This window comes from Crinia signifera, chromosome 3, assembly GCF_055691185.1.
Source record: "Crinia signifera chromosome 3, ASM5569118v1, whole genome shotgun sequence".
NCBI classification, from domain to species: Eukaryota; Metazoa; Chordata; class Amphibia; order Anura; family Myobatrachidae; genus Crinia; species Crinia signifera.
The window spans coordinates 233,124,044-233,145,150 of record NC_139219.1 but is presented as its reverse complement, the minus strand read 5'-3'; the positions used below and the strand labels follow the sequence as shown (position 1 = coordinate 233,145,150).

Sequence of the window (21,107 nt, the reverse complement as noted above, 5' to 3'; positions counted from 1 at the left end):
TCCCTTCGCGGCCCTCACAGGTATCCGCGTCCCCTCGCGGGGCTCGCTGCGCTCGCCACGCTTCGGGCTCGGTGGCTCGCTGCGCTCGCCACACTATTCTATTCTCGACTCCACGCCGACGTGGATAGTGGGGGTATGAAAAGGTCAGAGGACGCGTACCGCCGCCGCTCGCCACGCTTCGGGTTCGCGTTGATCGTGGGGTGGCGTAAAATACTTTTGGGGGGACATTTCACTGTTCAGGGGTGTTTTGGGGGGTTTATGGCCCATTTAACATTGTTCCCTATGATGATTTGGGTAAATTGACCCATTTAACATTGTTTCCTATGGGAAATCGGGGGCATCGCGGCTAAATTGAGGCATTTAACATTGTTCCCTATGGGGAAATCGCGGGCATCGCGTCGCGACCATCGCACCCGATTTTTTAGTGCTTGCGATGGCCGCGATGCCCCCTATTTTTCCTCACGATGCCCACGATCATGATCGTTGTGGCCATGCTAGGAAACAAGTACCGAAACCATTATTTATATTATTATATGGCATGGGTCCTCAAACTGCGGCCCTCCAGATGTGGTGAAACTACAATTCCCAGCATGCCTTGCCACAGTTTTAACACTCCCTTATAGGAAAACTGTGGCAAGGCATGCTGGGTTTTGTAGTTTCACCACATCTGGAGGGCCGCAGTTTGAGGACCCATGTTATATGGTATACAGCCAGCGCTGGTACACCCTCTGTTTTTTTTTATTAGTAAACATCAACTATTTATATAACTCTGCAAAAGATGCTGCTTCTGTGTAATTTTAGAAGAAAATTGGTAGATAAATAGTCCCCGTGCCCATAAACGTAATAGTAGTAGTAGTACGTTTAATTTTAAGGCGCCGCAAAGTGTCCGCAGCGCCGTACATAGCAAACAAAAAACAAATTACAAGGTAACGTACAGGGTGTGTTGAAAAATACAGTATGAATAGGGGTATAACTGGTAGAACTAAAATGAGCATCAGTTCAGAGTAATATTGTAATGCTTGCATCAGTTACATTGTGGTGTGTGTTTAATCTAAACAGAGTGCGTGGTAATACCCAGTAGGAAAATAAGATGAGTGCAGCATTTTTTCCACACATTCCAAAGTGCACGAATCATGTGCCTCTGTTGTGTGTTCCATATGGATCAATGATCATCTATTCAATTCATTCCATGTGGGTTTTACAGTGCATTATAACCATGAAAAGCGATAGAAAGCTTAGCCTTCCATATAACCAGTTTAGGAGCAGTGCTATTCAGCTAACATTCCAGTTGTAATGATGTGAAAGAGCAGGAAATATATCTTTTTTTAAAATAAGGAAGTGTGGAACAAATTAAGAAGCATCACAGAGATGTTCCTAAAATAAGGAACAAAGAGAAAGAAGTCTGAATGATAATCTAACCACTAATCTCCTTGAGGGATTTGACCCTTGCAGAGCTAGAATAAGTTAATGCTTAATAATGTTTCACATTAACTATATCACTTTTTTCTTTATGCACACAATATGCATATTTTATCCTTTTTTTTTGTGGGGGGGGGGGAACTGGTTTTTATTTTTTCTAAATTAAACAGTTTCTCAGCATTGTTAGATCACTTTTAACCCTTTGAGTGCCAAGTGAATTTGTCAAAATTGGTGTGAAGATTGCCAAGCAAACATTATTATGCATCATAATGACCTGCAATGTTTACCTTCTATAGGAAATATAATCTTTCTTTACACAACATGTTTTATTTGAATTGATATAACAAATGTGAGTGACGCTGGTGTTTTTAGCCGATAATTTGCACATCACTCACAGAGATGTTGGCACTCAAAGGGTTAATGAATTTAATGACATAGTACGCAGTAAAATAACACTATTGCTGCTTTCAGACAAGTGAACAAGGAATTCTCTGGGTCTGTGCGATCGGCCTAAATCAGCCTCTTATGCCTGGTACACACCAGGACGACTAGGGCCCGATCCCCTCAATCTAGATCCAATTCCGACCAATTGGATGTAGATTGTGTGGTGATTGGGCCCTTTTCTTTCCTGGTGTGGACCGATACCGATCCGATGCGCGGTCCTGCGGGTCGGTCGTTATTCAGATCCTACCTGCTGCAGGTAGGATCTGAATAACGACCATACTGCCGGGTGCGGGTCGCCATCGGATCGGACCCGCTAACGGTGCACATCGTGAGCGGGTCATGCCCCCCCCGCATAATCGTGAGCGGGTCTGAAGAAACGGACACAAAAAGAAGGAATTCCCGCACCAGTTATTTTATTTTGGATTCTCCTCCCCCAGTTATTTCCAAAATTAAGGGAGAACAAGTCTTCCCCAAAATCAGTCTGGGGGGTGCTACCCACTACTTAAAGTTATACCTAAACACCCACAAAGAAAAAAGAAGTATCTTACAGGGTGCACTGAGAATCAATTATTTTCATAAAATGTAACCTTTAATTTTTCAATTTAAAAAGTCTCCTATTAGAATGAGACTAGACGACCTTGTTTTAGAGTGAAATATTTAAAAGATAGATTTGTGATAAAGAATAGAAAAACTGTGTACATTCAATTAAAATGAGAAGAGAAAGGATGAATGTGTGTGTGTCAGCTTATTTTTACATATCTTGGCTTCAAATAGCTTTATTTATAAGTTGCTACTTGCTGCTGCTAGTATGTTGCAGTTTAGCAAGTAATAATGTTGCCACTGGGATTTCTAAGATTAGAAAGTAAGTATAGAGGTTTTCCACTGTAACTGATTATATCAGCCTCAGGTTGCTATTATTCTATATTTATTTGTCACAGTGTCAATATTCCTCTAATGTGCAGCGCTGTAATGTTCAGTTTGGTGAGTTTGTCTCTACAGACTGGATATAGATTTATATTAAATGTCCGCGCTAAGAAGTAAAGGGGGGACCCTTGTGTGTATTGACTTAATAGTGGGAGATATGTCCTTTTAATATATATTTTAATTGCCTGATCTGCATATGGCCCGTACCCGTGTTTAAGCGGCTTAACCGCCGGGTCTGGTGCAGTCAGAGCTCGGGATGATTGTATTGTTGGACCTCTCCACTTTAATGGAATCAGCTGTTATTTATATCATACAGCCTATATTGGTGTTTATTCCCCAGAAATGAGCGATATATTCGCTGGGGTTACACTGGTTGTGTTATTACATATAATTTTCTGAGAAAGTTGTAAACTGTCAGATAATCAGATTGTCCTCATGGGTCCTAGTGTGGTTTATAATACCACTCTTATACACTCCCCTCTTCTCTTAATACCCGGTAATAAGCGGTTTACCGCCGAGTGGCGCAGCAATTTTAATATAATATAAATTTTAATACACCTTGTATATATATCCAGTTGTTAGATCTCTGTATGAGGGTATTTAAGACAAACGCACAGTAATCATAAAGTTCACACACATCCGAACTTTTTATTAACTGAACAGAGGGTGCCTGCAACAGACACACCGCAAATATATGTCTCCCTTTGGCACACAATAATGCTTTCCTTAGCCCCTGTTAGGAAGGTCTGGGGATCCGTGTGTCTATGCACACTGCTCCCTCTTCCTCCGCAGGGCTAAAGGGATCGTGACAATATTGATAAAGATCACCGGGTAATGCGTTGTGCGCATCACCGGTATCTAATAGTAATTGTACAGTGTACAGATAGCACGTTTAGATTATAACAATTTCTACACGCTGCCTATAGTAGCCAGAGGATCTCCGTGTCAATGCAAACAGAGTCCTCTTTCTCTCCCGGCTATCCGCCGGACTGTGACAGTTACACTCTGCGGTCGCACTGAGTGTTGCGCCGCCGTCTGTCTAGGCAGATTCCGGGTAACACCATATGTGTGTTCCCGGAGTTTGCTGCGTGCTCGTGCTCTCCCGGCTATCTGCTGGACTGTGACAGTTACACGCTGCGGTCGCACTAGGTGTTGCGCCGCCGTCTGTCTAAGCAGATTCCGGGTAACACAGTATACGTGCTCCCGGAGTTTGCTGCGTGCTCGTGTTACTGCCGGCTAGTCTTAACGTAAGGCATTTCTATACATAAGCCTGACAAGTACAATTTCCTACAACGCTGCTCACTAATCTAATCCCTATGTGGCACAACAAGGCTGACTATCTACACACATTCACCCTATTCTGGCTACCGACGATCGTTTCACTATCGCTTCCTCAAGGTATCAACCCGTCTATTCTCCTGGAGGGGTTTAAATCCCCCGCCTTCATTTCTGATTGGGTAAGCGTCACTGTTCATTCTTAGTGAGTATTTCCCCTATTCTTGGCTAATTAACATGAAGTCAAATCCGGGGATGTTATTGGCAGTGTGTTGTTAAGTTATTCTAGGGTTTATTAAATTGTTATCGGTCTGGGTTTCATGTGATGTTTGTTTTTCATTTTTATTTGTTTATATTTATTATTGTATATTCATGGGATCTCCTTGTGACCTCCTCTAGGTTATCTTATCACACAAAATAATTGGATATATCTTTATGCCAGTTCACCATATCCGATTTCTAATGCAATCCTCATCAATTATTACCCAAATAGCTGTTATCTTACAGTGTGTGTAGCTGATGTTACTTGATTAAATATCCGTGATTTCTATTATAATTATTTGTTTATATTCATTTCTTCTTATTATGTACCGTTTCATCTCATCAGATCAACTTATATTTATCACTGTTTATTTCTTTTAATAAATTTCTATTGATAAGATTCATTTCAGTGCGTTTTAAATCATGTACCGTGATTATATAGATATTAATATATCATCCTATATTACATCATTATATTTTTCTCATGTATAATACATTTTTGTGTCCTATTAGTGTTATATACCGTAAGTGACAGTGACTTGTGATGATTCTTCTTAATATGATGACCGGGTATCGGAAATAACGTGAATATCATGAAATAATTCATAATATTTATGTATTTGTGTGAACTTAAGTGCTAATTGTGAAAAATGTATGTGATTTGATCATACTATTATATGATCCTCCTCTAATAGTGAAAAAGTTTTTACTAGTAATGGTAATGGTAGTATTAATAAACATAAATACAATAAAAATAAATAAAAATATAAATTTAAGAATACAATAAATAGTGTAAAAGGAAGAAAAACCATGACACATCTAACTTAAATGGTGACCAAACTCATACTAATGTGAATTCTAAATTATACCTTATATTTTATTTTTATTTTATTTTAATTAAATTTAATTTTTGTTTCTTAATGAAGTGTGCTCGTGCATATTCTTTTATGTACATGATCGATTTTTTGATGATCATAATGTTTCTTGATATGGATTTTTGTTATTAAAAGGTTATTGGGTGCCAATTTTTCATCAGACTGATGTTGCATTATTCACCACTGCAAGAGTACTGCTTCTCCCGGTGTTTGTAAATTCCATGCTAAATGTGTTCCACCCATCATATTCATGATGTGGACTTCTGATTTTTCTGAGTTATTAGTTATGTGGACTGGTCTCTCAACGTTTTACGTGTAGGGGGTAGACATGCATAAAGCGAAATCAGAAAGAGACAGGTGTGAGAAAAAGTTGTTTCACATATGTCATCTGAGGGAAGATACGGGTGAGGGAAAGAATATGACAAGGGCGAGGAGATGGAACCACTAGCACACTTTCCAATTCTGTCCCTTCTTGTGTGGATGGGAGACGGGGGATGTGAATTAAAGAAAGCAAGTGAACTGGTTGGTCTCATTAAGACCCCAAGGTTCTACACTGTTCATTCGGAAGATCCATTTGGATTCTTTTTTGAGGAGTTCCTTCATCACATCTCCCCCTTTTATACCAAGATTTACTTTTTCTATTCCGAAGGCTTGGAGTTTCTCTGATCTTCCACCATGATGTTTCAGAAAGTGTCTTGCTACACTGGTAAGTTGTTTGAAGTTATCCCGGTCTCGTTCAGCATTCTTTATATTTCTGATGTGTTCCATCACCCTTATCCTCAGTTGTCTGCTTGTTAGGCCTATGTATCTTAGGCCACATGGACAGACAAGGCAGTAAATGACTCCAGTGGTTTTGCAGTTAATGAAGTCGTAGATTTTATATATCTTGCCATATCTGTCCAAGATTTCCTTGGTTGGTGCTATGAATTTGCAGGTATTGCAATCACCACATTTGTATGTACCTACATATTTCCTTTGTCTGTGTTTGCTCCTGTCAAAGTGGCTGTGCACCAGTGTGTCCCTAAGATTTGGGGATTTTCTCCAACTGGCCTGGACTCGATTTCCAAGTATCTGGGCAAGATTATGATCTGTGGTGAGAATTCCCCAGTGTCTCTGGAGTATCTCCTGTATTTGACGCCACTCATTACAGTAGGTGCCCACATAGCGTACCTGTTCATTCCTACTTGTGGTTTTTGTTGCTATAAGGGATTCACGGCTGCTTGTGCTTGCTGTTTTATAGCCACTTTTGATAGTTTTTCGGCTATAGCCCCTCACCTGCAGTCTTTCCGTCAGTTCTTTTGCCCTGACTTCGAATTGCTCCTTGTTTGAGCAGTTCCTCCTTGTACGTAAGAATTCCCCCTTGGGGATCCCGCGGATGGTTGCGGGTAGGTGGGAGCTCTGGGCATGGAGAATGCTATTACTTGCCGTTTTTTTCCTATACATATCCGAGGTGATATTGCCCAATGTGTCCACCTCTATCATCAAATCAAGGAAGGTCACTCTCTCCTGACTCATCTCCATTGTCAATTTGAGATTATATGGGTTGATGTTTAATCCCTGGATGAATTCTTTAAAGAGATCGGGGTCCCCCTCCCAGATGATTAGTACATCATCTATGTACCTGAACCAGCTGTTAACGTGGCATGTATATTTGTCATTTCCTGGTGCAAAAACTACTTCCTTCTCCCACCACCCGAGGTACAGATTGGCATACGTCGGAGCACACGTACTGCCCATAGCTGTACCCCGGGTCTGGAGGTAGAATCTCCCATCGAAAACAAAATAGTTTTTGGTGAGGACGAATTGTAGCAAGGAAATAAGACAATCGTCAAATTTGCTTCGCTCTCTGTAGTTCAGAAAGTAGTTCACTGCCTTAATGCCATAGTCATGGTTAATGCTTGTGTACAGGGATTCTATATCGCAGGTGCATAGCCATGTGTCAGGGGTGGCGGTAAGGTTCTCGATTTTTTTGAGAACATCCATCGTGTCCCTTGTGTAGGATGGTAATTCTACAACGAAGCCCCTTAGATGTTTGTCCACAAAAACACTTGCATTTTCCGTAAGTCCTCCGATCCCTGACACGATTGGTCTTCCTGGGAGTCTGGTCTGGTTTTTGTGCACCTTTGGAAGAGCGTAAAAGGTGGGTATTTTAGGGTTATCTACCCATAGAAAGTCTCTTTCTCTTTTTGTTATAGTACCTTCCTTCAGAAAGTTCTCCACCAGTTCCTGGTATTGTCCCAGGAAATTTTCTGTAGGATTGGATGTCAACAGCTGGTAGCAGTTACGGTCCTTCAATTGTTTTAAAATTTCTTCTAGATAAAGTTCCGTCTTCCATAGTACTATATTTCCCCCTTTATCAGAGGGTTTGATTTCGAGGTCATCCCACTCTTTTATCTCTTGTAGGGCTCTGTATTCATCTTTAGTTAGATTGTGATTTTGAATCTTGTTATCCCTTACAAAAAGTTCGTCCAGGTCGCAAGAGACAAGGTCTAGGTAGACTTTTGCCTGTGGGCAGGTTTGGTAGCTCGGAAAGAATGTGGATTTACGTTTAAGAGTGATGTCCCTTGTTTGTGTGTTGTCTTTTCTGGCGTCGTCATTCTGATTCTCCTCCAGGAGCTCTTCTAGTATTTTAAGTGCTTCATTCTCCAAGGGGAATAAACACCAATATAGGCTGTATGATATAAATAACAGCTGATTCCATTAAAGTGGAGAGGTCCAACAATACAATCATCCCGAGCTCTGACTGCACCAGACCCAGCGGTTAAGCCGCTTAAACACGGGTACGGGCCATATGCAGATCAGGCAATTAAAATATATATTAAAAGGACATATCTCCCACTATTAAGTCAATACACACAAGGGTCCCCCCTTTACTTCTTAGCGCGGACATTTAATATAAATCTATATCCAGTCTGTAGAGACAAACTCACCAAACTGAACATTACAGCGCTGCACATTAGAGGAATATTGACACTGTGACAAATAAATATAGAATAATAGCAACCTGAGGCTGATATAATCAGTTACAGTGGAAAACCTCTATACTTACTTTCTAATCTTAGAAATCCCAGTGGCAACATTATTACTTGCTAAACTGCAACATACTAGCAGCAGCAAGTAGCAACTTATAAATAAAGCTATTTGAAGCCAAGATATGTAAAAATAAGCTGACACACACACATTCATCCTTTCTCTTCTCATTTTAATTGAATGTACACAGTTTTTCTATTCTTTATCACAAATCTATCTTTTAAATATTTCACTCTAAAACAAGGTCGTCTAGTCTCATTCTAATAGGAGACTTTTTAAATTGAAAAATTAAAGGTTACATTTTATGAAAATAATTGATTCTCAGTGCACCCTGTAAGATACTTCTTTTTTCTTTGTGGGTGTTTGGGTCTGAAGAAACACTGACGACCCGCTCACAATGTGCATCGTGAGCGGGTCGTCGTGGTGTGTACCCCACATTAGTCCTAGATTGTTTGCTTTAACCAATGCAGAAATCCCAGGTTGATGCACTTTCATGGTGTGAAAGGGTTGTTGGAAAACAAGTGAAATCAAATATATGGTGGTTGTTTCTAAAAGTAGGAACTAATGCTACTGTAAGTACACACTAGATCAGGCATGTCCAAACTGTGGCCCTCCAGCTGTTGTGAAACTAAACATCCCAGCATGCCTTGCCATAATTTTAGCATTCCCTAATAGCAAAACTGTGGCAAGGCATCTAGGACTTGTAGTTTCACAACAGCTGGAGGGCCATAGATTGGACATGTCTGCACACTGAACGATATCGCTAACAATATTGTGCAGTGACGTCATCCTGTCCCAGCTCAAAACACGCAGTTGCTGAAGATATAGTTAACATGGAGCAGCATGTACAGATGATAGTAGACATCTTTAACGATCTTTAACACACACACTGTCCCTCACAGGAAAAAGCCAAACCCATTAGCCCACACATGACAAAAAATCATAATAATTACACTGACCCCCACAGAAAACAAAACAAATAAAACATTGGGCCCCATATGAACAATGAAGAGATCTTATGGCAATTGTTTTCAACGTGGAGTGCCCTAGGTGGTAGATGTCAATACTACAAGAGTTCCTGCCCAGCTGCCACCATGTTCTCCTAGAGCTCAAGTGGGGACAATATAACAGCAGGATACCCCATCAGCTCCTCACTCCCTGTGACCACCACTAACCAATTATGATTAGTAGATGACAGGAGGAAGAGGAGCTAGTGATCAGATCTGGATCAACATTCTCATATGCCCAGGATACAGACACAGGACTGGAGCAGGAACAGACCAGTGCTGCCCACAATAATAGCTGAACTGGTGTCAGTTATACAAAAACAAAGACGAACATCTCTAGCTGTGGCGGAACACTTGAGAACAACTCAGGGCACACTAGTGTGCTATGGCACAGTAATAAAAAATGCTGTTCTACAAGATAATAGATAGACTCTATATTGGTTGCCCATAGCAACATCCCATCATCAATAAAACTCCAATCTTAGTAAAAAAAAAAACAACGAGTATTCGCTGTACTCTGGAAATATTTCTGTGACATCACCCACCTGCAGCTGCTCTACCTTGTTCCAGCACTTTGGATATAAATAGTTATCTTTAAAGACTTATTCATCATCCGGAATGGGCCCAGGGGCGGATTTAAGGGGGGGCGAAGAGGGCGATCGCCCCCCCCCCCCCCCTAGGCCAGTGGCGTCACTAGGGGGGTGCGGGGGTATTCCTGGTGACGGTGTATGGTCGCTGCCGACAGACGCATCTGCACCCGTGCCCCATCCACCCACCGATGTCCACACAAGTCGCAGAGGTAAGAGGACGCTCTGTTGGCTCCCTCTTCTCCATCCAGTGGCGGGCTGAGCCTCTCTATATACAGAAGGGCAGCAGCACATAAGCACTGCTCGCTATCACCGCATCTCCCTGCATGCGGCTGCAGAATGTCCCAGATCAGGTAGTCTCTGCAGAGGAACTAAAGGTTAATGTATCTACTGTTTTCATACAGATCTACAGCAGCTGATTTATGTATGATAGTCTTACTACTTACAGTGACTTCAATTAGCTACATGAGTGTCCATGTAACAGAGCAAGAGGGCATAGTAAGTGCAGTTTGTGCATTGCTAATCCTATATTAGCTGTGAAGCAGAAAGCTCACCTGGCTGGTACATAATGGGATTAACACACAAATCTCTACATGTGTATAATGTACTGTAGGTGCAGAATAATGCCGCTTTGTGTTATGTGCATACATAATGGCCATTACATGCATTGCATGTCTCAGTAATGTATTCCTTGGGAGCAGGATATACATGTATGGGATTGGAAAGAGGAGGAGTCACGGCTGGAAAGAGGGAGGAGTCAGGATTGGAGGAGGGACGGTCAAGATAAAATCGTAAACCGCACCCCCTAGAAGAAAAGTCTAGATCCGCCCCTGAATGGGCCCCGTGTGGAAACACTAGTTTCTACATGTTATATGTAACAAGCTCATTCATTATAAGAGGCCATACAGGGCTGCCTAATATTCAGCAAATTTTGAAATTTGAGTTTACATGTGGGAATCATTGCCATCTTTCTATGGGAATGAGGTGCAGAGTTGCAGAGAGGAATCTGAGTGGATCCCTCTGATGCCTCCTCACTGCTAATTTGACGCCCATGCCCAGGTGTGACCTCAGGACACATGTGCAGCCAGCCTTCTCCGGAAGGTGTCTTAATGTGTAACTGATGTGTTAATGATCGCAGGGACAATCGCTTTCTGGACAGTAAAGTTTAGCTCATGGAGTCCGCTGGTGTTTTTAACCATTATGGTCAGAGGCTGCAGCAATCAGATCCTCGCTAAGCAAATAGATTCATCCTGCTGCATTTTAATTCATACTTACGTACTCTATGGGTGGAAGGGGATCTTAGAATGCACACCCTATATACATGAGGTGCTATCATGCTGGGACTTGTAGTTCTGCAAAGAAAAATACATGGTGCAGATGCACACTCCATATTATTAATCAATAATAGAGGTTCTTGATATATTAATTGCCCAAGAAATATTTGCCCACCAACCAGCTTCACGTGATTTCATTTCTGGTGGGTCCTTAATACTAAGTTTGAATCTGGGGTGCGGAACCCCAAAAAGGTTGGCATAGGCCAGTCACCCCAGGGCAGCACACAAGTGAAAAACTAAACTAAAAGTGTATTAATAAGAAAGAAGCAGAAGCTAGAGGTTAAAAAGTGAAGTGCTAGAAAGTATAATATGTTAGTGGAAAATAAATACAGTAGTGCTAAATAAATGTTAGGGTGTGCCAACTCAGCCACACCAACTTACTTACTTACTTACCTACTCTACCAGAAGAAGCAGGAGACTCCCCCTTTTTTGGGGTACTACCCTGATGCATATATGCATTGGGCAGGATACACATATAGAGCAGCATATTGTGGGACCTCATGGAGGGATCGGGGCTAAAATGACATGAATTGCCATAATTTTAGTCCTGATGACATTTATTTATTTACAGTTTCTTTTATAGCGCAGCAGATTCCGTTGCGCTTTACAATAGTAGACAGTGATAAAACAAACTGGGTAACAACAGACAGACTTGGAGGTAGGACATGACTACTTGGCTAACACCCCGCCCCCCCATAGGTGCCGATTCCATGGATGCTCCGGGGCCCGAGCACCCATGGAAAATGATAAGCACCCACGGGCCACATCCGGAGCTCACATGCTGCCAACCTGTGTCACTGAGTCTGGAAAACACATTGGCGGAACTGCTGGGCAGTCAGCGGTGGGGTCCCTGCAGCAGATGGGAAGTCAGCGGCAGGGTTCCTGAGGCAGATGGGAAGTTAGCGGCGGGGTCCCTGCGGCGGATGGGAATGAGTAGCGGATTTGCCAATACCGCGACTCGTTCCCATCTGCCGCAGGGACCCCACCGCTGACTACCCATATGCTACAGGGACCATGCTGCCTCACCCAGCGCTGCCCGGACTCTGCTGCGGCGCTGGCTGGATCCCCGCCTGCTTCTGTCCCTGAATGGGGAGAGTCTGTGGGGGCCCACTGCAGCGCCACACCCCTTCCCTAAAGGACACAAACCGCTTTGTGAACCCACCAGCAAAATCATAAATCGGTGTACTTCGCAGTGTGAATGCTCCAGGCGTGTTAGATGGAGGGGGAAGTCGGCTTCAACACGCACCGAGCACAGTCGCCTACGAGCTTCTGTATGGTTCGTATCGTGGTTTTAGTGGACCCCTGACCCTGGGCTCGGTTGAAGCTTAAAAATGCAACGTTCTATCGAACAGCGCTAAATTCTGTGTGGGAGACGTTGATCCAGAAAGTGCATTGCCTCCAAATGGAAGCTGCATCATGACAATGCACCAAGCCACACCTGCTTCGTAGTCAACAACTACCTGGCCTGGAACGGCATCACAATGCTTCCCCAGCCCCCCTACAGTCCCAATATGGCCCCGGCAGACTTTTTCCTGTTCCCCGAGTGAAGACAGCCCTCAAAGGACACCTCCATGGGACCGTAGCAGTGGTCAAAGCGGCTTTAATGAACGGCTTGAAGGACGTTCCGGAAAAGGACTTCAATAAATATTTTTTACCGAATTTGGTCTCATTATGTTTTATACAAATCCTGTATGTCTATCACAGACACCCTGTATTTGTCCCCATCACTCAGCAGCAAATCCAGACAACATAATAAATTACTGTTATCAGCTAAAAGTTATAAATCCTCAGAGGAAGCGATATTTAAAACAAAAAAAAATGTTTTGTCCATGTCAGTTTAGAAGAAAGCAGAAACAGATAGTGCATCTCTTCCTGCATTTCCAAATAATAGAGTGAGGAAAAGTACCTCCAGAATAGAATAGAATAGAATAGAATAGAATAATAATTTATTGTCACTACAACATTAAAAAATTCACAAGGAAGAAAAGAAGAGAATAAGGAAATACTCATATTCAACATTCATATATCACAATTCGGTACTTGTTTCCTAGCACGGCACCTGCGATTTTGATTGTATCCATCGGGTTCTAAAAAATCACGTCGATCGCATCGCATACAACCAAATCACATGCAATGCGATCGATGCGATTTTTACATCGAGATCCAATATAAAATGGTCCCTGAGACCCGATTTTACATTGGGCCCAATGTTAAATGCCCCCCAGACCCCAATTTTCATTGTATACCCACCCTGATGGGTCAAATGCCCCCCCCCCCCCCCCCCCCCCCCCATTGTTAACGCCACCCCACGATGACCGGCAACCAGAAGCATAACCGTACGCGTCCTCCGACCTTTTCATAGCCCCACTATCCATGTCGGCGTGGAGTTGATTTTATATAGTGTGGCGAGCGCAGTTAGCCACCAAGCCCGAAGCGTGGCGAGCCCCGCGTGGGGACACGCATTACTTCACAGGTATTACGCACAGGTATTACGCTCGCCACAAATATAAAGTCAACTCCACGCCGGCGTGGATAGTGGGGGTATGAAAAGGTCGGAGGACGCGTGCCGCCGCCCCACACGGGCTCGCTGTGCTCGCCATGCTTCGGGTTGGCGTTCATCGTGGGGTGGCGTTAACAATGGGGGGGGGGGCATTTCACATGTAAAATACCCATAAAGGAGGGTATACAATAAAAAATCGTGTCCATTGGCCCATTTAACATTGTTCCCTATGTAAAATCGCATCCATCGTATCGGTTGCAACGCGATTTTTTAATTGTTGGGAAAACGTCTAAAAATAGCCCTGAAATCGCGTCGGTCGCGTCCATCGCATACCTTAAGTTATGTGATCACCTGCGACGGGCACCGTGCTAGGAAACAAGTACCCACAATTCAAACACAAAATAACAGATGGGAAAAAACTGTTCCGCAACCGGCAAGTATGGCAACTCCAGCACCTGTAACGTTTCCCAGAAGGCAACATGGAGAAAAGAGAATAGCAGGGATGACTAGGGTCTAGAATGATTTTTTTTAGCTTTCGCTTTCCCCCATTACTACAATGAGACAGATAGGGTGGCCAATCCCGGGATCGGGATCGGCGGGATCCCGGGATTTGGCCCCCAAAACGCCGGGATTTCAATCCCGGGATTGGAGTTTCCAATCCCGGGATTTCGGGATTAGATTGCGCATGCGCGCAGTCTAATGCCGTGTAGCGTCTGAGCATCGCTCAGACGCTGCCCGACTTCTCCCGGCAGCACTGCGCAGCGTGACGAGATCAGAGGTCACGCTGCGCAGGCAGAGGTCGCGCCCGGCAATGTGATGCCGCGCCGCCCGCCCAGCCAGCAAGCCCACCCGCCCGCCCAGCCAGCTATGAACCCGTCCAGCAAGCCCACTCGCCCGCCCAGCCAGCAAGCCCACCCGCCCGCCCAGCCAGCAAGCCCGCCCAGCCACCTATGAACCCGCCCGCCCAGCCACCTATGAACCCGCCCAGCAAGCCCACTCGCCCGCCCAGCCAGCAAGCCTACCCGCCCGCCCAGCCAGCCAGCATGCCAGCACGCCAGCCCGCACCATGGACAACCCGTCCCCCCCACCCAGCAACCGGGCTCCTGGCAACCCTGCTGCACCCTCAAATGAAGGTAAATGTGGGGCAGCTAGGGTGTCTTTATTAGGAAAGCCAATCCCGGGATCCCGGGAATCCCGGGATTGAGCATTTTTCAATCCCGAATCCCGGGATTGAAAAAATGCCCCGGGATTGGCTTCTCTAGAGACAGATTCTGGTTCACTTGTAAAAAGCAAATTTTCTCTCTAAGGGCGGGATGTATCAACATACATCCCCGCCCTTCGCACGGCAGCCGCCGCGATGCTACCGCATATGTACTAACATATGCGGCCAGCATCGGGCTGCGGTAACGGAGAACCCGCGATACCTGTGATGTGGGCTGCGGGGGTCTCCGTCACCTCCCGGCGGCTGCCAGCGTCCCCCTGCGTCTCCTCCTCCCCCCTGAAGCCGGATGTCCTGCCGGCTGTCACACCAGGGGGAGGAGGAGGTTAAAGGAGGACGGGAGGGGGGGGGCGGCGCGCGGACAGCGTACGTCGGGCGGCGAAAGAAGCCCATAGGCTTCTATAGGGTATCGCCACCCTCTGGGTGGCGATACCCTGGCCTGCGAAAACGGGGCGAACCGGTGATAGTACATAGGAAAATGCGGTAAAACGGGGGTTTTACCGCATTTTCCCTTTAGTACATCCCGCCCTAATGGACAAAACCATGTGCAATGCAGGTGGGGCAGATGTAACATTTGCAGGGAGAGTTACATTTGGGTGTTAATTTGTTTCTGTGCAGAGTAAATACTGGCTGCTTTATTTATACACTGAATTTGTTTTTGAGTGTGAACCAGAATCAGGTCCAATGTTTTCCACATGAGATACAACCTCAGGGAAAATATCTCCTTTCTAGTATTTCCTGTACCTGGTATACATCCTTGGTTTACAGCAAATTACCATGCCCACAACCAGGCACATTTTCCATGCCACTGACCGACATCACTTGCTGACCCACTCACATTATGGGGTCCAGGATGCAGTACTTTACACTCATAACTACAATGAAGCTATTTTTTTCTCTGTGGATCAGGAATCGGAATAGATCAACAGAACATCTTTGTCACCTCTCATTAGGCTATAGATGAATGCACAGGGGTTTGTCCATTTAGCATTCAGCACTGTCCTCATAAGTGAGGGAGAGGTAGTTCTCAGTAATCATACCGATATCCAGGGCCGGATTTGTGCCTAGGCCCGTGAGGCATGGGCCTCAGGGTGGCACCAATCAAGGGCGGCACAGCAGGCTGACGTTCTTATAAATAGCAGCATGGCAGAGCGATCATATGTCGGCGGCAGTGCCACTCGTCACCCGCCACTGCCCACCCGCTCTGCCATGCAGAGTACATCACTGGCTATCTCCGACGGTCCCCCTGCACGTCCGGCTCTGCCGCTGGGTGAGCTGAGCTGAATTGCTCTGGCTCACTGCAGCCAGCGGGGAAAGCAGCTAGGCTGAGCAGCGCAAACCTCCCTGCAGTCAGTCAGTGTGAGAGAGACTGACTGAGACTGCGCATAAAGTTAATTCACCCTCCCTCCGTCCGGGTCCTCCATACAGTTAGCAGTCCAGACCGCTTTACATTTTTTTGAGGTGGGCTACAGTAAAACTTGTATGTAATAAAAAAAATTATATATATATATATATATATATATATATAGACGGAGGGTGGCTGGCACTCCAGAATGTGAACCCCAGTCGGGGTTGAGGTGCCCAGGTGCACGGCGAAGTCAGGCAGGCTGACAATACAGGTAGAGTAGGTGGGTTTCCCGGCACTCGTAGGACTTGCAAAAAGTAAGCAGCCAAACAGTAGCAGTCGGATCAACGTTTCGGTTTTAATACCGTTTTCAAGATCACGTGGCGAGCGGTAGCGAGCCACCGAGCCCGAAGCGTGGCGAGCGGACGGTATTCTGTGTCCCCTCGCGGGGCTCGCTACACTCGCCACGCTTCGGGCTCGGTGGCTCGCCACAGGTTTATATCCAACTCCATTCCCACTTGGATAGTAGGGGTATGAAAAGGACCCCTTTTTCTCATTGAATTCCATGTTAAAATGGACTCAGTCCATTTTAACATTGATTCCTATGGAAAAATCGGGTCATCGCATCGCATCGCATCCGATGGTCGCATGCGATGCGATGCGATGTGCCCGATCCGACCCGATTTCTAAATCGGGCGCCCAGATACTACATAAGTACCCTAATCCCCTTGCATGAGGCAGAAGGGGAGAGAAATTATTCAATGGTCGCTGCTTATACGCGCATGCGCAGACCCTCCACCTAACGGGTCCAAATTTGTACTAATGGGTCTGAATTGGGCCCTTAGTTTGTGTATAGGACCCAAAGTGACACTATAGACAAGAGTTAGAGAAAACTACAGCTTAAGCTTTGTGATACAAATGGATTCCCGCATATTTGTCCTAGACAAGCTTAAGCTGCTCCTTAGTGGCCTACAAGTCTGCTCTCATTAAAGCCATAAGTAGAGCTGCTTTACTGCTTGACTGACTGGCAAGAGCAGGTCTAACTTACCTAGCCCATAGGTCTGCAGATGTCCCTAACCTAACAGATGCAGACCTATTTGGCTCAGAATTCATCAACGAACATTAGATTCATGATAACTCCCCAAATACTACACAACCCGCACCAGTAATACAGTAAACAATCTAGTCCACGGGTTTGCGTGTACACACTGAACAATATTGGTAAGTGACTTCCGTGGGACCCGGATTTGAGATGGCCTTTTCTGCAAGATGGTCCATCTGCCAGTGGTTTTACATGTGACCAAAGAGGCACCACCAGACGCTCAAGAAGAGGCTTTTGTAGGACATGGGTTGCAAGACATACAGTGTCCTTGACCAGGATCCCCTCCAGGTGACGTAGAAGTTAAGGTAACTGTCCAACTTGCCCTCTCAAGTAATAGCATCCTGGAGGCAGATGGCTTTAAGAGATTATAGAAAATGGGGTTGTCCTCCCTATTTCCCCTTTTTCACAACAGAGATTGCCATTCTTCATTCCATTGCATTACACTACCCTAGCACTATTGAGTACATATATGCCAGTGCATTTTATGTTGTATCCTCTCTGGCGTTGCCATACACCAGTGGATAGCCACATGCACACAGTGGCTGGTTATTCCCCTTTGTATGGCCCTTCTTGCCCCAGTCCGACGCTGACTATGGGATTTATTTACTAAATAGTAGCTTTATAAATATGACCATTTTCTGCAGTTTTGCACCAGGTATTAAAAGTTGCCATGAACAAAGCAAACATAATCAACAGAACTTTTTCACTACTTACAGTATTTATTTTTTTAACCAAATCAATTCTGTTAAGGACTCGATGGAGTTAAATATAGAAAAAGGTGAAATGGTATACACACATGGCTATGTATAGATGTACTATTTAAGAACTTCAGTAGTATTTAGGAATATGGCAGTGTAAATGTGGTCAGGGTCTTGTTAGAGCAAATTATGAAATTTTCTATATAAAATAGAACACTACATACACTTCTCTTTCAATTCATCATGCGGGGGTGTTTAAGTATAATTTTACTCCAGTGAAATAGCGTGTTTTACTAGGATGAGTATAGAGCCAGCAGTGGGTTGCAGCATTCCTTGCAATGATTAGTCATCTGCAGCCATGTGTCTATTTGCACCTGTCTTGTCTATTCATCTGTCAGATCAAGGTAGAAGTTTGACAAAGTTTATATACTGGTGTTTACCAACAACAGTCCACAAGGCACACTAAGGGGGGAATTGTCGGTGAGGTGAGCGAATGATCATTGCTGCAACATTTAAACACTGGCAACCCAATTCATGCCCTTCGCAAGGCCGATTTAATTCCTTGTTTGGTAGCGACCACTTTTGGCCGAGATGCTACCATTGAACTTTACAGCAGTGGCAATTCAGCCAGGCGAGATACCCCCTGCCAACTTATCCCCCCCTCACACTCCATGTTTCAGTGGTAACTATCTGTGCCCACAAACGATTACATCACAATAACTTAATTTCCTCCACAAACTGCAAAAAAACAGGCAGGCGTTGACGTCCTGTGAAGTCAGCTGCACACCCCTAGCAGGCATCACCCCGCCTGCGTTCCCATGGGAATGCCCATAATTTTCAAAGGGACCCCTATAAAACCTGTTTATGCACCTGGCCCTCATTCTCTACAACGAACGTCCCGGCAAGTTTGTAACTCGCCAAAGCCATTCGTTGCCGGGGTCTGCACATGTGCAAATACACGCTTGCGCATGTGCAGAGATCACTGGAGAATTAGGCCCATTGTCCAGTGTGTACCCGTGATATTCGAGCTCCCGTAGGTCGCTAATGACATTATTCGGCTGCAGGGCCGAAAGGGGGTTGTCGCTAGTGATGACATGCTACAGAATGCACGCGGCTTCTCCTCATTGGACCCATCGTCATCAGATGTGCCTGTCGGCAGTGATGTCCGGCTGAGTACACATTGATAAGTGTGTACCCTGCTCGGGTGTGCCTTAAGGACCATGTGTACACCAGGAACTCCTGCTATACACAGTCACACACTCATTTACAGCTGTTTACCTACAGCAGTGTTCTCTCAAACTCAGTCTTCAGGACCACACACAGATCATGTTTTATTATTGCTCACTGACACAGGTGGAGAAAATTATTTATTTTTTTGCAGAGACCTGGTTAACATGCACTGTTTTCAGGCATGATCGCACATAGCTGCGAATTCACAGGTGGGGCGATAATCTAAAGGGCCCCTTACATTAGAATGATATATCTAATGCTGAAATTGGATGCAATTTCCCTTGAACTCCCTCTGGACCTTCTTGGGAGTGATTGCATCCAATTGGGTACTTTGGTGCCATTTTCTGCATGCAATTTGGTCCAATAAATTATATGAGATTTATCTGGCCAAATTGCATGTGTACTATACTTTCTGCAATATATCGCACACGATATATCGCATACGCCAAAAGCACTCAATTTTCCATACGATTACATCCAATTCCTACAAATTACTGGTGCGGTCCGACCAACCTAGAGGCTCCCATCCGACTCTCATGGGACCGCGCATTGGATCGGATGGAAAACACAAGCGATGTGGCACTTTTCAGACGATATATCTGCCCGAAACATCAAAATTGGCCAAAATTGGGCAAAATCGTTGTAATGTAAGGGGCCTTAACGACTACGCATGCACAAGGCCATCCTGGGATAAAATCCAGCCATTTTTTTTTATCGCTGGCCACATACAAGCTGACTTACAGAAAGCCGGCATTTGGGGGTGGTAACTGGCCATTTTCTGTGAGTGTCAGGGAAAACACGGGCGTGACTAGGCGTTTCAAGCAAAGTCTTGTAAGGTCAGCTCCGTCCCAATCAGCCTGTTTTTACTGTACCGCACATTTCGGTCCGATTGCGACCAATCTGCCCGTTAAATCTGACCAAATCGCCTCTCTCTGACATGCAGTCTGCTCCGATGCATCGGACCCGGCCAAGTGGTTGGACCGGCTGGCCGTCCGACCACCTGTTCTGAGACCACCTTCCAGGCGGCGAGGCGGGCAGGAACGCATGTGATCCATAACAACAGATCGCATGCGTCCCTGCCGCCGGGAAGGTCTCGGCGGCTCGCTGGGTATCGGGTGTCCGAACACTGCTGCGAGACGTCGCAGCAGTGTATGGGCACCTAAAGGGGCCCATTTATCAAACCATATTTGCGCAAATATTAAGTATCACCTAAATGTATCATAGGGGGACTGCAGCAGGAATCTCCGATCCCTGCTGCGATCCCCCCTGCAGCGCCGCATCCCCCATGGGTTTCTATGGGGGATGCAAAGCTGCCCGATGTATCAACATCGGGCGGCCCGGCTTCGCACCCCTGGGCTATCGCCATACTGATATGGCGATAGCCCATTGTAGCCTATGGCTACACATCGCACTGCCCGAGCAGTGGGTCAGCGCATAACCCTGCATGCGCTGACCCCCCTTTCGGAGCCCTGTCACTGCGCCCTCAAATTGATACATTCCCCCGATATGATCGCATTTTACAATATTCCGCCCAGATCGCATTATAAAATGCGATCTTGATAAATGTGCCTCTTAGTCCTGGGCTACGCACAGACTGCACACACTTTCAATAATTAGATGGTGAGTGGCTTCCGTATGGACTGGCGTCATTTTCATACGCCATTCCTAAACCGTGCACATCAATTCGCAGGCTTGCACCATGTGGGATTTCTGATGGCAGAAATTAGCAGCCCAACGATCAGGTCTGAATCAGGCCCCCTGAGTGTGAAAACCTGTTAAGTACAGTACATATGGAGAGTGAGTGGCGCGAACACAGCACATACCCTGCGACGCATAGTGCTGCTGCCAATGTAGAAG

The 21,107-nt window shown here is 45.2% G+C and overlaps 1 protein-coding gene across 4 annotated transcripts in view; it reads right to left on the bottom strand.

Annotated features, from left to right (window-relative positions):
• The window catches only part of MCF2L2 (MCF.2 cell line derived transforming sequence-like 2), a 316,747-nt gene that overhangs the window by 114,896 nt on the left and 180,744 nt on the right, over positions 1–21,107 (bottom strand). The gene's annotated exons all lie outside the window — the stretch shown is intronic.